The 17300-nt window shown below is 40.0% G+C and overlaps 1 long non-coding RNA gene across 3 annotated transcripts; it reads left to right on the forward strand.

Annotated features, from left to right (window-relative positions):
• The first annotated feature begins 1503 nt into the window (after positions 1-1503).
• LOC102150856 (uncharacterized) lies at positions 1504-15816 on the forward strand. 3 transcript variants are annotated; one of them, XR_289099.4, is made up of 4 exons: positions 1504-2079; positions 5047-5150; positions 8301-8508; positions 15568-15816. It is a non-coding gene; the product is annotated as an uncharacterized lncRNA (long non-coding RNA). The 3 variants fall into 3 exon arrangements; XR_001379192.3 differs by lacking the exon at positions 15568-15816 and having other exon boundaries at positions 1571-2236; positions 8301-9208; XR_011429654.1 differs by lacking the exon at positions 15568-15816 and having other exon boundaries at positions 1580-2079; positions 8301-9864.
• Positions 15817-17300: the final 1484 nt, after the last annotated feature.

A 17300-nucleotide genomic window follows, 5' to 3' on the forward strand; every position in this document is an offset into this window, starting at 1 on the left:
TGGAATAATATTGAGTGTGGTATGTAGTCCTTTCATTCGTATGTGAGCCTCCTTTGACACAATGAACTCCACAGCAAAAGATGGCTGGTCAGTGTAGGATAAGCCAGGAAAAGTTCCAGTTACAATCCTCTCCAGGAAAGCAAAATCTACACTAAGGGACTGAGATGTATTTATTAACCTTTGATCAAAAGAAAAAAAAAATACATTGGATCTGAAACTCATCTTTGTAATAAAGAAACTGTGGATATTTATACAGTGGGTATGAGAACCAAATTAGATATCATTTTTTCAGGATGAAAATTCCCGTGTGAAAAATGTCCTCCTCATGCCAAGTGGAAATTAAGATCCTTATTATCAATGATGGAAAGTTGAGGCAGAGGAAAATCTGTACAAATTAACCCTTATCCTCCTGTCACTTTATCCAACTAATTATGCTAGCCCACGTCCCTTTGCTTTGTCATTTTTTCATAATTTTACTGCTCTTTATCTGATTCATTATTTACACGTTTAACTCTAGCTGCTTCTTTGGGAGTTTATTTCCTTATGAGGGCTCCTATGTCACATACAACTTATAATAAATAAACTTGTATGTTTTTTTCCTGTTTCTGCCATTCGTTACAGGGACTGGAGCTGGGAGCTTAGAGGGATAGACAGAAAGATTATTTTTCCTTCCCTACACTGGAGCGAGGGACTGGACTTTTCTGATGTGTGCATTCTTGAAAGTCCCTGGGAAACAAAATCTAGACTGTAGAAAACTTCAAGTTTCTTCTAAAAATACAGTAAAAGGAGAAAGAGAGAGAGAGAAACTATAGATTCAAAAAACTTGAACCATACTTGCCCAATGAATTGTTTAAAAGAGTACATATTTATCACATATATGCTTTTTATATTATAGAATATATTTATAAAATATATAAAACAACCGGTAAAATTTGAACAATGATTAGATTCTTGGTGATCTTGTTTTTGTTATCATTTTTAGAAGTAATAATGGTATTGTGATTATGTTCTTTAAAAAGGTCCTTATCTTTTAGAGATACTTAAGTATGTATTAATCTTATGTCAATTATATAGGAGTTTGAGGCAAAAGGAAAAGTCGATAATTTCTCTATGAAAAATTTTGAAATGGTGTTCATTATGGATTTTTTGCATTAATTTTGATTTTAAAAAATTACCTTAAAATATTTGTTTCGATTTCTAAGCTTTTTGGCAGCCTCCTAAATTTTGTGCCCAAGCCAAGTGCCTCACTCACTTCTCCTTAGTCCAGGTTATGTTAAATTTATCAATGACATCCGTCAGAGATTTACTTCAATTTGTGCGGAGGAATGAGAGTTGGGTCATAGATTAATAAGATTGCCATGAGTTGATAATTGTTGATGGTGTGAAGTATGTACACGTACATCGGATTCATTATACTACTCTATCTTTGTATATGTACTTTTGAAGCTTTCTCAAACAATTTCTCTGTCAAACCTAAACCCTTCCCGCCCCGCTACAAAGCAGGGCGAAGAGAGACCAGCACGTGGAGCACCAACAGCTAGAAACAACCACCGAGACGCAGGAACCTCCCAGGTTCCTAGAGTAGCCCTGGAAATGACGCTGGGGGAGGTAAACCCCTGTCCGTTCGTGCGACCCCAGAGGCTATAGTGTTCGCGGTCTTGTTTTTCTGGAAGTGGGCCTCCGCGATCTCGGGAACCAACACCCCGAATCCGGCGCCCAAGCAGGGAGGCCAGGTGCTTTAGGCGGCTCCAGAAAGGCCAGGCTTCGGAGCCTCTAACCTGATGAAGGTGGGACTTCGGCAAAGTCGAGAAACCTAAGTCTGGGAAGAGTTGGTATACCCATGGCCCACGTTCTTGCTCAGAAGAAGCAGACTGCAAAATTCTGGAGGTGACAAAGGGAAGATGAAGGCACATAAACACCTGCTCCTCCCCTCCAGACCCCAAAGCAATTTCGGCGAGTTTTGGAAGGGAATGAAGGTGACAACTGTGCTAGGACTCATCTGGCCTGGGAGCAGATGGCGCAGGCCTGGATGTCGCTACCGGAGAAGGTCCATCGGGAAGCAGCCTGGCCTCGCGGGCGGTAATAAGTCACTGTTTATGGGTGTGGTTGTGAGGGAGGGACACATGCGGGGAGAGATTCAGGTTCTCGAGCGACTGGTGCTGAGGAGGTCGCCTGCTCTGGATAATAGTACCTTGTGGAAAACCGTTACCCGGAAGGCAGAAGTGTTGTGACTGTGGTGAGTGCACTGTTTGATGATTCTGGGCATCAGGTAAATATGAGATGTGTAATGCTATGAGGGGGTGGGGGGACGGCGGGGAGGTGGTCCTCAGACAGTAGCGGTCCATCTCCAAAGCCTGCCTATAACTGTGAATCGCTTGGGGCGCTTTTAAATTTCCCGGGTGATGCTAATGTGCAGCTGGTGATGGTAGCCACTGGGCTACTGTCAGATCCAAGAGGCGCATCTCACCTTTATTCTTCTGTGCAGAAACCATTCTTCTGACACTGCCTAGTCGAGGCACTGCGGGCTTAATTAGCACTTAATTTCGTGTGTGCGATTCTTCGAATGAAATCTACCAGCAGAGTACTGAGTCCAAACTTGGATAATGCAAGAAATGGATAGAGGAAGACAGTTCTCATTTTATCCTTATCTAATCTGAGAAACTCAGCAATACTTTTCTCTGTTTAAGCATATTTTCTTCACAAAAGCAAAATCCCTGTAAGGATTTTCTGGCACTGCTGGGCGCTCAGTGATAGAATTCCAGTGTCTTTTCTGTTAGGAGTTGATGTAAAAACTCAGTGATATTCTTAAAGCTCTAATTTTTTAAAAAATATCCTTCAAATGATCTTTGTTCTGTTGCAATGATTATAATAACACTTACTGAGGAATTATATGCCAGATACTACTAGGTACTTTACAAATGTTATTTTATGTAATCCTCACAGCCCTGCTTGAGAGATGCTCTTGTTACATCCCTTTTTCACAATGGTAGAGCTGGGGCTCAGAGAGTTTAACCTGGTAACACGTTCAAAGTCATATAGCTAGTAAGTGTCAAAACCAAAGGTTTGAATTCATGTCCATATGACAGCAAAGCCTGTGGTTTCGACGTTGTTAACCCTAAAAATAAAGAGCCAAAATGAGAGGCATCAAGGCATTTATTTTGGGATCAAAGAATTGCAATTCAGGGAGAAGAGATAAGAGTAGCAACTCAAATGGTATCCCACTAGGGAGTAAGAGGCAGGGGCTTTTAAAGGCAAAAGAGGAAGGTTTGCATTACAAAGAATGCTACGTAGAGTTGGTGGCAGAAAGCTAATCTTGGCTAAACATAATTGATTGCTAAGGCTAGCTAGAGGGAGACAAGTCTGTCACTGTGACAAATTGCAGATTTCTCAGAAAATTCGTGTCTTGACTTAGTTTGAAAGTTCACGTTCAGCCCAGTGAGGACGTGTGTAAGCCCCATTTGCTTTGTGGCTTCCCGGCTCCAGTTTAAAGCCCTTAGACATGTGACCCCATTTTGTTTCACATTTCACAACTTTTAAGGCAATGGAGTGCTTCTGCTACAGTGTCTCGTTTTAACTTATATTACCACATAAAAAAGTTAAGTTATATCAAGATTTGTGGCCCCCAACCATTCCACAAACTTTTCGTTCAGTACATAACTAAGGGGAGCCATTTCCTGCATGATGTCTCTAGCAATCATGGTAATTGCAAAGATCTGGGTTTTTTAATTTGTTACAAAGAAAAGCTTCAGAAGTATGTTGATTAAGAAAGAAATGTCTAGAAAAGGGGAATGAGATAAGTGAACCAGGGTGTACCAAATTGTCAATTCAGGAAAAAACAGCAACTAGGAATATGATAACGAGTGATAAATGTGAAGTGGGTATCTTGTTATTCATCACAGACCCCTTTCAACCACACCTGTGTTTATATCCATTCATTCATCAATGGACACTTGGATTGCTTCCACCTCTTGGCTATTGTGAATAATGCTGCTATGAACATGGGTATACAAATATCTCTACAAGACCCTCCTTTCAGTTCTTGAAGTATATACCCAGAAGTGGAATTGCTGGATCATACTGTTTTATTTTTAATTTTTTGAGGAACTTTCATACTGTTTTCCATAGCAGTTGCACCATTTTACATTTCCACCAACAGTGTACAAGGGTTCCAATTTCTCCTCCTCCTCACCAATATTTATTTTCTGTTTTTTTGATAGTAGACATCCTAATGGGTGTGAGGTGATACAATTGTGGGTTTGATTTGCATATGTCTGATGATTAGTGATGTTGAGCATCTTTACATGTTCTTATTGGTTATTTGTGTATCTTCTTTGGAGAAATGTCTGTTCAAGTCCTTTGTCCATTTTTTAATCAAGTTGTTTGTTGGGTTGTGAAATTTTTGTGTGTGTGTGAGGAAGATTGGCCTTCAGCTAACATCTGTTGCCAGTCTTCCTCTTTTTCTTTTTTTCTCGCCAAAGCCCCAGTACATCATTGTATATCCTAGTTTCAAGTCATTCTAGTTCTTTTATGTGGGATGCCGCCAAAGCATGGCTTGATGAGCGGTGTGCAGGTCAACGTCCAGGATCCGAAATGGCAAACTCCAAGCCACTGAAGGGGAGCACGCAAACTTAACCACTCAGCCATGGAGCCAGCCCCTTTTTTTTTGTTTAAAGAACCTCCTATGGGGTGGGCCCGTGTCTGAGTGGTTAAGTACGCGTGCTCCGCTGCGGTGGCCCAAGGCTTCGCCGTTTCGGATTGCCAGTTAGAATCGCGGACATGGCACCGCTCGTCAAGCCATGCTGAGGCAGCATCCCACATGCCACAACTAAGAGTATGTACCGGGGGCTTTGGGGAGAAAAAGGAAAAAAGATAAAATCTTTAAAAAAAAAAAAAAAAGAACCTCCTGGATCTTCTATTTTTTGCGGGTATTGTAGATAAAAGAGAAAGTATGCTCAGAATTAATTCTGCTTTCAATGCCTCTAGGGTTTTTTTGGGTATATGTGTATAGAGAAGGTAACACTTAAAAAATGAATTGTTGTTTTCCAGGTGGACAATGTGGAGGAGAGAGAATTTCCAGGCAGCAGGATTATAAACAAATTCACGCTGAGAAATAGCCTGGTGACCTTAGCTAAAGTACATAGTAAGAGCAGGTAAGTCTGGAGAGAGAAAGCATTTACAGATTGTGTGGGGGACTTAGACGTGCATCTTCCAGGCCAATGCCATCCAATAGAACTGTGTATAATGATGGAAATGTCCTACATCTGTGTTATCCACCATGGTAATCACTAGCCACATGTGGCTACTGAACATGTGAAATGTGGCTAGCACTACTGAGTTTATTTTATTGAATTTTTATTGCTTTTATTAGCTCCATATGGCTAGTGGCCACCATTTTGGACGGTACAACTCTAGGCAGTGCTTTTAAATGAGAACATAGCATAACCAGGTTTATACGTTAGAACGATTACTTTATAGTTATAGTGTGGAGGATGTGTTGAAGAGGGGCAAGACCAAAAGCAATAAAATCAGTTAAGAGACTCTTGGAATAATCTAGGTAAGTGAGTTAAACTTTGGCCACCTCCTTGTTTATCAGCCCCTTATTCTGTTGTCTTTCATAGATTAGTTAGGTTGTTTGTATGATTTGTACACCAAAGAAAAAGTAACAAGGGTTTAAGCAAGATAGCAAATTTATTTATCATGTGAATGTCCTTCTGAAAGGCAAGGCACAGCCTTCTGGAAGCTCTTCTCCGAAAAGTTCTCCAGGGGCCTGTGCTTTTCTCACTGCTCTGCAGTCTCCAGAGCGTTGTCCTTGTCCACATGGGCAAAACTGAATCACAGCCTGTAGGAAAGGGAAAGAAAATATTGTGACAAAGCAACGTCTTTTCAGCAACATGACAGAATGAAAGTAGCACACAACACTTTTGCTCACACTCTGTGTTTGTAAGTGTGAAAATTTTCAGCCACAGCCCAGCCTTTCTTGTATAACAGTGTCCTTGCATGAGGCAAGAAGAGAGAATATGAGGAGTGAGAGAAAACTTTTGTTCGACGTCAGAGACTCCCTGCTGTAGAGTTTGCTAGGGCTGCTGTAACAAAGCACCACAACCGGGTGGCTTAAACAGCAGAAGTGTATTGTCTCACGGTTCTGGAGGCTGGAAATCCAAAATCAGAGCGTCAGCAGGGTTGATTCCTTCTGAGGGCTGTGAGGGAAAGGTCTGTTTCAGGTCTCTCTCGACTTGTAGATGGCCATCCTCTCCCCACGTCTCTTCACATCGTCTTCCCTCTATGCGTGTCTCTGTTTTCATCTTTCTCCTTTTTATAAGGACAGTGGTCATATTGCATTAGGGCCTATCCCAATGACCTCACTTTAACTTTTCCTCATTTTGCTTCTGTAAAGACCCTCTCTCCAAATAAGGGTCACACTCTGAGGTTCTGAGGGTTAGGACTCAAATGTATGAATTTTGGGGGAACTCAGGTCAACCCATAATACCTAATAAGGGAACTTGTGAATGTGACTAGTTGAGAAAGTATCCAACCAGAGTTCACATCTCATTTGACACCAGAGGATCCATATTTAAGGAAACTGTTCATATTAATGGTAACATGGTTTTATGACAGCCCCAAATAAATTTGCCAACTGCTGCTCTATTCTGATAGTTAAAGAGCAGAGATGCCAAAAACTGAGACTATCAACTGGATCAGTGGGATTTCAAGTTTCAAAAAATTTTTATTTCTCATCAAAGAGCCTCGAAAGTGGACATTTACCTTTTCTGAATTTTCTTAAACCATAACTAGGTTAAGGCCCAGATAAGAGAACTAGGACATCTGCTGTTGAGAGTCAGGATGTCTCAGCTACAGAAGAAAGCTTGGGTTGCATATTCAAAAATAAAAATGATCTAACATAGAAAGCTTGGCACGGAACTATGTTACGTATAACATTGTTAGGACAAAACCAAACTGAATTTCATTTAAAGCTTGACTTTATAAGTTGTTAGCTCATTAATTAAAAAATGTCCCTTGTTTCTTGTAAATCGCTTTTTCTCTGCACACTGGAGCATCCTCTTGGCCAGTTTGTAGGTGGTGAGGCTCTTTCCACCAAGCTCTTGACTCCTCTGCTATAGGAAGTGAGCCTTCTAGCAGATGTTCACTTTCTAAATTTACTTTTTCCAGAATATGAAGCTTTGCGCCATTTTTAAATATCTTTAAACTTTCTCTATTTTAATACATTAATAATTTCAGAACTCATTCCCTAACCTGTTGTACCCACTGATCAGCTGACACTTTAGAATGAATACTTTGATCTAAGTGTTTTCAGGAACAGGATAAAGCAAACATTTCTGTCCATAGGCCTTCCTTCTTCCAATTAAATGAAAGTGATATGTTGAAGAATGCAGATCCCTCAGGGTTTAGGTTATAGTCCTGAATTAAGCAGTCTTTCTAACGCTCAGAAAAAAAATCCAGTCCTGCCTCTGTTCTTTAAATATCCATCCAGTTTCTTTTGTCAGGGAACTCAAATCTCTAATGATTAACGCCAGCCTGAAATTCAGGACAGAGGCGTTTAATTTCTAGTTAATGCTCCTTGTTCCCCAACTTTATGCAAATAAAACAGGAAAAAAATATACAAAGCCTTTTTTTAAAGAAGTATATGTTCTATTTGGGACATTACATTAAAACATATACACACACCACAAAATACCCTGTAGGGCTACTTGTAAACGAGTGTTTAAATAATATAAGCAGCATTCACAAGTTTAGTAGAATCTTTAAAAAAAGAAAGGGAGACAGCAATTAAGAGGCTTCCATGCTCTCAGGCTTTATGATTTCATGTGATGGCTGAGAAAGAGTGTGCAGGAGAACGGACATCGTTTTTGTTAAAATATTTGGACTGAGTCAAGAAATGTGGGCTTGAGAGCCCTGGTTTTTGGACTCTAAAAATTTCATGAAGGCTCAGAAAAATACACATCCACTTGATAGTTGGTATGAGTTCCGGGTGTTCATGGATACCTTAGGCAGATGCTGTCTATTCTTTATCCCAAATGTCCTTCTCCTTTGATTTCCTCCTCCATGGTAGTTAGAGACACAAAAATCCTTCCCTTTCCTGACTCTCTCGTATTGGGGGCGGCATGTGACCTGGGTCTGACCTCTGGGATTCAAGTGAAAGTCACTTTGAGGGGCTTCTGGAAATATTTATTTCTAAAAAAATAAAATCTTTATAAAAGAGGAGGGTGTGACTTGGCTGGCCTGCTCCATCAACTCTTTACCCTGTACTTGTTTGCCCTTTTCTCTTCCTATCTGGAATGCAGACGAGATTCCTGGAGGAGCAGCAGCTATTATGCATCATAATGATGAAAGCCACAGAATAAAGAGCAAGAAGGTAGAAGGAGCCTGAGAACTTCATGACATTCTTGGACAGTGGTGCCAACCTTGGATGATTTACCTCAGGATTTTTGGTTAAATAACATATATTAACTCCTTTCTGTTTAACCCACTGGAGTTGAATTTTCTGTTGCAGTGAGTACCATCCTAACTGATTATCCTGGCTAATATGTATTAGCACCTATCATGGGCCAGTGTAGTTCTAAGCACTTTATGTACTAACTTTTTAAATCCTCACAACGACCTTATGAGATAGGCCTAAGGTTCTCAAAGTGAGCCAGCAGCATTAGCATCACCTGGAACTTTGTTAGGAATACAGATTTAGGGTCCGGCTCCACACCTCCTGAATCAGAAACTCTGGGAGTGGGGGCCCAGTAATCTGTTTTAAGAAACCCTGCAGGCGATTCTGATACATGCTAAAGTTTGACAGCTTTATCTGTAGGTGAGGTATTGTTGCTATCCCTATTTTACATGTAAGGTAGACTGAGCTGAGTCTTGAGTCGCTTGCCCAATGTTACACAACTAGTAAGACTAACTCCTAAAGCTGTCTGTAAAGTCATGCCACATGTTAAGAACGCCTACTCTAGAGCAGCAGTCTTCAAAATTTGAAAGCGTACTCCTTTGAAAAATTATGTACCCCCTTGCACATTTTTAGATCGATATCTAAAAATTTCACATAAGTTCAAACAGTTGTAAAGAATTATTTCCAGTACATTGTAAATTGTGACATTTTAAAATGTGTTCATCACTCTTCTAAATGAATCTAAATACCATAGTGATTATTTTGTAAATGGACCGTCCATTTAAAAAAGTAAATTTTCTTTAACATTTGAAATTTTATGTCCTTCTCTTGAACTCGTATTTTCATTCCCCTACCAACAAAAATACATCCTATTGTAACACGCCTGTTTTGATCTACCCTGTTGTTCTTCTCTGCAGCAAAAAGTACGAACATTGAACTTAATTTTTAAAAAATTTCCAGTGATCATATAGCTTTAAGAGTTATAAGTATACAATCAAATAATTGTGACTGTATTATATATTTTGATAAGTTAGTAGACATACAAACTAAAATCGAATTGGAAATCCATCTCTTAATGAGATGGATGGGACTTAAGATTTTCCAATTGATTCATGTATCCATGGATGAATGTTCCTTGTTGCAAGAATGAGACAAGTTCAACATCAATTTTATGTCTGTTTTTCATTATAGATATGAGAGATTATATTCACATAAAAAAGAGGAATTAGGGCCAGCTCCACTGGTGCTCTGCTTTGGCGGCCTGGGTTTGGTTCCTAGGGACAGACCTACACTGCTCTGTTAGGAGCCATGCTGTGCTGGTGGCCCACATACTAAAAAATAGAAGAAGATTGGCATGGATGTTAGCACAGGGCAAATCTTCCTCAGAAAAAAAAAAGAAAAGAAAAATAAAGGAGTTTTGAAATAGGAATGCAATTCTAATTTTTCTAACTCCTGTATTAACGCCAAAATCACATTATATATCATTAAAAAAAAGTTTTGTTAATCTATTACTGACAACTGGGTTAGAACCTCTTTCACTTTTGTGTAAAGCAAATGTAATAAACAGAAGCCACCTGGGTTGCATAAGATTTTGTTACCCAGTCATTTAAGCCATTCACTTTATCACTGACATCTTATTTTAGGGTCCTGTTGTCAGATGCTTCAAGGAGGTTTTGCATCTTGGGGCAAGATGAACGATAAGATATGGGATGGTTGAGAGTTATCTCCTTTTTCCTTAATGAGAAAAGAGTTGTGACAAAAGAGGAGGTGGGAAAGCAGAAAGTTTACTGGCAGATCAGCCACAAGTGAGTCCCTGTGGAAGTGCAAGATCAGGAAATGGATTCCCTTGAAACTGTCTGTATTCTCAGGGATACGCATACCCCAGTTTGAAAACTAAAGGATACTAAGAGATAGCTCTTAGAATCACCACTGTCATGTCCTATGTCAACTTAAACAAACAGATTACCTTAGTTTCAGTTTCTCACTCAGGAAGTAGGTATAAGAATGTGGAACTAAGCTGCAAATCCCAAATTGTTGGTGCTCCCAGTGTCAATATACGTGCCTGAGAGACATGTATTTGATGCCTTGGGTCATCTTTAACCTTTTCTTCACGTATTTTCAGATAAATACTCAATTATCCTGGATACTTCCTAAATTCAGTAGAAAACTTGTCCTGGTAGCAATAGTCACAGCCAACTTCTCGAGTTTCGAAAGATGAACCTCTATGCTGCTTTGGGACTATTTGGCCGCAATCCCAGAATGGTGTTTCTGTGTACACAGCACTGGGGAAGTGAAGTTAGAATCACAGGTATTGAGCCTGTTTCTTCTCTGCCTTCACATCCTCCTGTAGCATTTTCTGTGTCTGGACTAAGTTGCTTTCCTTCTCTCATCCATAACTATACTGATCCATTTCTCTTTTTCTTTTTTTCTTGTGGAAAGAACACTTAACATGAGATGTATCCTCTTAACAAATGTTTAAATGTACAATACTTTATTGTTGACTGGAGGTACAATGTTGGACAACAGATCTCTAGAACTTCTTCTTCTTCTTTTTTTTTTTGAGGAAGATTAGCCCTGAGCTAACATCTGCCACCAATCCTCCTCTTTTCTGCTGAGGAAGGCTGGCCCTGAGCTAACATCCGTGCCCATCTTCCTCTGCTTTATATGTGGGATGCCTAGCACAGCATGGCTTGCCACTTGGTGCCATGTCTGCACCTGGGATCTGAACCAGTGAACCCAGGGCTGCCAAAGCAGAACGTGCGCACTTAACCGCTGCGCCACCAGGCCAGCCCCCTATTCATCTTCTTTGACTAAAACTATCCCTATTGATTAATAACTCCCCATTTCCCCCTCCCCCAACCCCTGACAACCACCATTTCATTCTTTAATTCTATGAATTTGACTATATTAGATATCTCAAATAAGTGGAATCATGCAATATTTGTCCTTCTGTAACTGGCTTATTTCACTTAGCATAATATCCTCAAAGTTCATTCATATAGTCGAATATTGCAGAATTTCATATTTTAAAGGATGAATAATATTACATTGTATGTATATACTACATTTTCTTTATCCAGTTGATGAACTATAGGCTGTATCTACATCTTGGCTATTGTAATGGTGTTGTAATGAACGTGGGAATGCTGTCTCTACCAGATCCTGATTTCATTTCTTTTGGGAAAATCTCTACAAGTGGAATTGCTAGAATACAGTAGTTCTATTTTTAATTTTTTGAGGACCCTCCATACTGTTTTCCATAGCAGTTGCACCATGTCATTCCTGCCAACAGGGTGCGAGGGTTCCATTTCTCCACACCTCACCATCACTTGTGGGGTTTTTTGGGTAATAGCCCTCCTAACAGGTATGAGGTGACATCTTGTTGTGGTTTTGATTTGCATTCCCCTGATGGTTAGTGATATTGAGTATCTTTTCATACACCTGTGTACCATTTATATGTCTTCCTTGGAGAAATATTTATTCAATTCTTTAGCCTATTTTCTTCTCTTTTTGCTGAGGAAGATTTGCCCTGAGCTAACAACATCTGTTGCCAATCTTCCTCTATTTTGTGTCTGAGCTGCTGCCACAGCATGACCACTGACAGATGAGTGGTACAGGTTTCCACCTGGGAACTGAACCTGGGCCACCAAAGTAGGATATGCCAAACTTAACCAGTAGGCCACTGGGGTTGGCCTTTTAGCCCACTTTTTAATGGGGCTATTAGTTTTTTTGTTTTTTGCTGTTGAGTTGTAGGAGTTGCCTTATATATTTTGAGAATTAACCCCTTATCAGATATACGCTTTGCAAATATTTTCTCTCGTTCCATGGGTTGCCTTTTCATTCTGTTGTTTCCTTTACCGTGCTTTTTCATTTGATGTAGTCACACTTGTCTGTTTTTGCTATTGTTGCCTGTGCTTTCGGTGTCACATCCATGAAATCATTGCCAAGACCAATATCATGAGGCTTTCTTCCTGTGTTTTCTTCTAGCGGTTTTACACTTTCAGATCTTACATTTGAGTCTTTAGTATATTTTGATTGTTTTTAATGTATGATGTAAGATAAGGGTCCAATTTTATTCTTTTACATGTGGATATCCAGTTTTCCCATCACCAGTTATTGAAGTGATTATTCTTTCTCCATTGTGTATTCTTGGCATCCTTGTGGAAGACCAGTTGACCGTAGATGTGTGGGTTTATTTCTGGGTTCTCCACTCTGTTTCATCGGTCTGTATGTTTTTATGCCAGTACTATACTCGTTTGATTACTGTAGCTCTGTAATATATTTTGAAATCAGGAAGGGTGATGCCCCTGGCTTTGTTCTTTTTCAAGATTGATTGACTATTTGGAGTCCTTTGTGCTGCCATAAGAATTTTAGAATATTTTTTTCTATTTCTGTAAAAGATGCCATTGGGATTTTGATAGGGATTACATTGAATCTGTAGATTTCTTTGGTGTGGACATTTTAACAGTGTTAAGACTTCTACTCAATGAAAACAGAAAGTCTTTCTCTTTGTGACTTCTTTAATTTGTTTAACCAGTGTTTTATAGTTTTTATTGTACAAGTGTTTTATCTCCTTAGTTAAATTTATTCCTAAGTATTTTATTCTTTTGTGTGTGTGTGTGTGTGAAAAAGACTGGCCCTGAGCTGACATCTGTGGTCAGTCTTCCTCTTTTTGCTTGAGGGATAGTGGCCCTGAGCTAACATCTGTGCCAGTCCTCCTCTATTTTGTATGTGTGATGCCACCACAGCATGGGTTTGGTGGGTGGTGTGTGGGTCTGGGCCTGGGATCCAAACCTATGAACCCTGGGCCACCGAAGAGGAGCGTGAGCTTAACCCCTACACCACTGGGCCAGCCCCATTTTATTCTTTTTTGTACTGTTGTAAATGGGATTGTTCTCCAAATTTCCTTTTTGGATAGTTCATTGCTAGTTTATAGAGGCACAACTGATTTTTGTTGGCTGATTTTTTTATCCTGCAATTTTACTGAATTCATTTATCAGTTCTAATAGTTTTTTTATGGAGTCTTAAGTTTTCTCTGTGTAAGTCATGTCATCACATCTGTAAACAGGAACAATTTTACCTTTTTTTTTTTTTTTTCTGGTTTGAATGCCTTTCTTTTCTTTTTCTTGCCTGAGTCCTCTGACTGGGACTTCCAGTACTATGTTGAATAGAAGTGGAGAGAATGGGCATCCTTGCCTTGTTCCTGATCTTAAAGGAAAAGCTTCCAATTATTCACCATTGAGAATGGTGTTAGCTGTGGGCTCACATGTGGTCTTTATTATGTTCAGGTACATTCCTTCTATACCTTGTTTGTTGAGAGTTTTTATCCTGAAAACTCTCAAATGCTTTTTCTACACCTATTAAGATGATCATGTGATTTTTTTTTTTGAAGATTGACGCCTGAGCTAACATCTGTTGCCAATATTCTTCTTTTGTATTTTTTCTTCTTTGTCTCCCCAAAGCGCCCCCAGTACATGGTTGTATATTCTGGTCATAGGTCCTTCTGGCTATGCTGTGTGGGACACTGCCTCAGCATGGCCTGACGAGCAGTACCATGTCTGCACCCAGGATCCAAACTGGCGAAACTGTGGGCCACCGAAGAGGAGTGTGCAAACTTAACCACTTGGCCATGGGGCCGGCCCCATGATCATGTGATTTTTATCATTTATTCTATTAATATGGTGTATTAAATTAATTGAACAGTCGTTGAGAGTTATTGATGATGATGTATATCCTTGTACCCCTGGGATAAATCCTGCTTGGTCATAGTATATTATGCTTTTAATATGCTGTAGGATTCAATTTGCTAGCATTTTGTTGAGGATTTTTGCATATATTTTCATCAAGGATATTGGCCTATAGTTTTATTTTGGTGTCTTTGTGTGGCTTTGGTATCAGGCCTTATAAAATGGCCTTATAAAATGAGTTTGGGAGTGTTCTGTCCTCTTCAGTTTTTTGGAAGGGTATGCAAGGGATTGGTGTTAATTCTTTATGGCTTACCAAGCAGTGCCATGTCTGCACCTAGGATCTGAACTGGTGAACCCCGGGCCGCTGAAGTGGAACGTGTGCACCTAACCACTGCGCCACCAGGCCAGCCCCATCTTTTTATTGACAATAGAAAATAGAAGACAATGTGTAGGGCTGTTACCGAACTACAGTGGGTCCGCTTCTTATGAGTTGAAATCAAAGCCTTCACCAGAAGTACTGGTCACACAAAGTAATATTTATTTGCAGCAAATAGAAACCATTGGGAATCATTTCCAAAGCCAAGCAAGGGAAAGCAGGGGCCATTTAGGTCAGATGAGGAATGAATATTCAAAAGAGGGAGGTGGATATTCGCTTGTGCAGGGTCAGTTGGAAAACATGCTTCCACATACTTCACATGTTATGGTAATAAGGCCTAAGCTCCTCCTGGGGCAGAGATCTTAACATTGAAATGAAGCAAAGGTCATCTCTTGAGCATTTCTCAGCCTGTCTGGGCAGGCATAGCTCTTGTGGTGGAGTTTGACCTGTTCAGAGAGGTTGGTGATTGCATCTCTTAACATAACTAAAAAAACAATTTGGAGAAACGGTTAAGTGCTTCTGAAACCTCCTTTGAGTTGCTTGGGGCAATTCGTTGGTGAAAGGACCTGTTGCATAATTTGTGAGGCCCAGTGCAAAATGAAAATGTGAACCTCTAGTTCAAAATTTATTAACAACATGGAGACAATGACAGGAGAGCATTACACCAAGTGGAAGTCTCTTCTGATGGCAGGACCCTGTGCAACTGCCCAAGTCGCATGCCCAGGAAGTCAGCTGGGACAATGTGTTGTAGGGTAATAGTAAAAATTTATGTGGGCAACTCACACTTTAGTCTCTGGGTCCTGTTAAACTCTTTGAAACATAGAGATTGTCCTCCCCAGAATCATCAGTATCATTAATTTCTTAGGAGCCTTCTGCCTTTGCAAATCCCCGTGTTTTGGATCTGTCTGAGTTTTAAAATCTCAGCCAAGCCATATGGATACCATCCTATCAGAAGAGACAAAACTGAGCCTAAAACCAAGCAGAAAGAGTGAGCGCAATGAAGAGGACTCTCCATGCATAACTGGAGATTTCAGCCACCCACATTTATTCCAAGTGCAGTGTCGCATTTTCTGGAAAGAACTGACTTCTTCCCCTTGTTCTGTTTCTAGAGCCCAGGACCATGGGTGTGTTTCATGGCAGAGAAAAGTGAAGAGGAGAATTGTTTGTGTGTTTGAAGGAGAAACAGATCAGCAGCCTTTTGTTTTGGCTCCTAAAGTATGTAGGTGCCTATTTCCATTATCTCTACAAATATACCCTTGCTGGGCCTCCTATTCTGTAGGGGTGTTTCCTTGTCTATTACATGCTCCTTCCCTATCTGTGACATTTGAGTTTTGATAAAAATCCTCTTCTCTCTGGAAGTGTTGTGACTGGTAGTTTTTTCCCACAATGTCATTGCAGCAAATGTTTCTGGTGGGCATAGTCTCTACGTTTGGTGGAGAGGTCTTCCTCACTCTGGTATCCGATCATCTGATGTCACCAGAAGACTAACCATTTGGCCCTACTACACATAAAACCATTGCGGTGAAAAAGGACAGCATGGGCATCCTAGAGACGGAAGTTGGACCTCGTGACTGAGGCTTATGCCCAAGATTCTAGGGTGAAACATTGCTTGTTCCAATGAGACTATCTAAAGACTATTTGATACAAGTGTTGCTGAGATGATACAGACTTTTTAGATAAGTGAGAAATGAATGTCTAGAATATTTTAAAAGCTACAGAAAGTAGACAGAAACATTTTCATTAGGGATAGTTTATAAAGGAAGAGAACGGTTTTCTTTAAGGAGCAAGGAAACTGATATTTATTGAGCACTTGCTGTTTACCAGGCACTGTGTATGTGTGTATGTGCGTGTATGTGTATGTGTCTGCTCACAACGGCTCCGTGGGCTAGTGATTATTAGCTCCGTTTTAATAATGAAGACATTGTGGCTCAGAGGGAGTAAGGTGCAAAGCCAGAATTGCGAGACAAGATTGTTGGCCTCCCGTGTCCATGTGTCCACTCACTTTTCCTTTTGAAGGTCTCAGGTAAGGGGTAGCCTCACTGGGATTTAGGCAGCCTGCCCCAGGGTCCTTGTTCTGAACTACTGTGCTCCACTGCCTTTTAAGAGCAAATTTATCTTTTTACCAGGGAGTGATGACCTTCAGAGGAATCTTTCTATCTAGATAAGCAAATTCATAGAATCCTGATAGTAAACTGGAATGTTAATTGTTCTAATATTATATTGTTTTGACTTTCTTTATCACTAATACTGAATATGGACTGAAGGTCAGATGACTCCTGTCCCAAGTAAGGGACTCTGAGCACCAGGGAAAATGATTCTTTTTAAAGTTTTACTTTAAGTATTTCATAATTTACTTCATTTTCCCCCAGTTGTACTGGAGGTATCTTTGGCTTAAAGATCCCAAGGATTGATTGGTTGTTTTTTCACTCTTTATTTCTGAATTTACTTTTTTCCCTTTTTAATTATAGAAGTATTTTCAAGGATTACTGTCAAAACACATAAAAATATATGGCTAAGAAAAAAATATATGTATATTGCCACATTCCAAAGATAAACATACTTTATGTGTTAGAAGAAACACAATTTATGGGCCTGGCCCACTGGCCAGGTGGTTGAGGTGACATGCTCCACTTCCGCAGCCCAGGGTTTTGCCAGTTTGGATCCTGGGCGCAGACCTAGCACCACTCATCAAGCCACGCTGAGGTGGTGTACCACATGCCACAACTAGAAGGACCCACAACTAAAATATACAACTATGTAGTGGGGGGCTTTGGGGAAAAGAAGGAAAAATAAAAATAAAAAAAGAAAATTTATGTGTTACAAAACACATTTTATGTGTGTT

The sequence above is a fragment of the Equus caballus genome, chromosome 20, assembly GCF_041296265.1.
Source record: "Equus caballus isolate H_3958 breed thoroughbred chromosome 20, TB-T2T, whole genome shotgun sequence".
Classification (NCBI taxonomy): domain Eukaryota; kingdom Metazoa; phylum Chordata; class Mammalia; order Perissodactyla; family Equidae; genus Equus; species Equus caballus.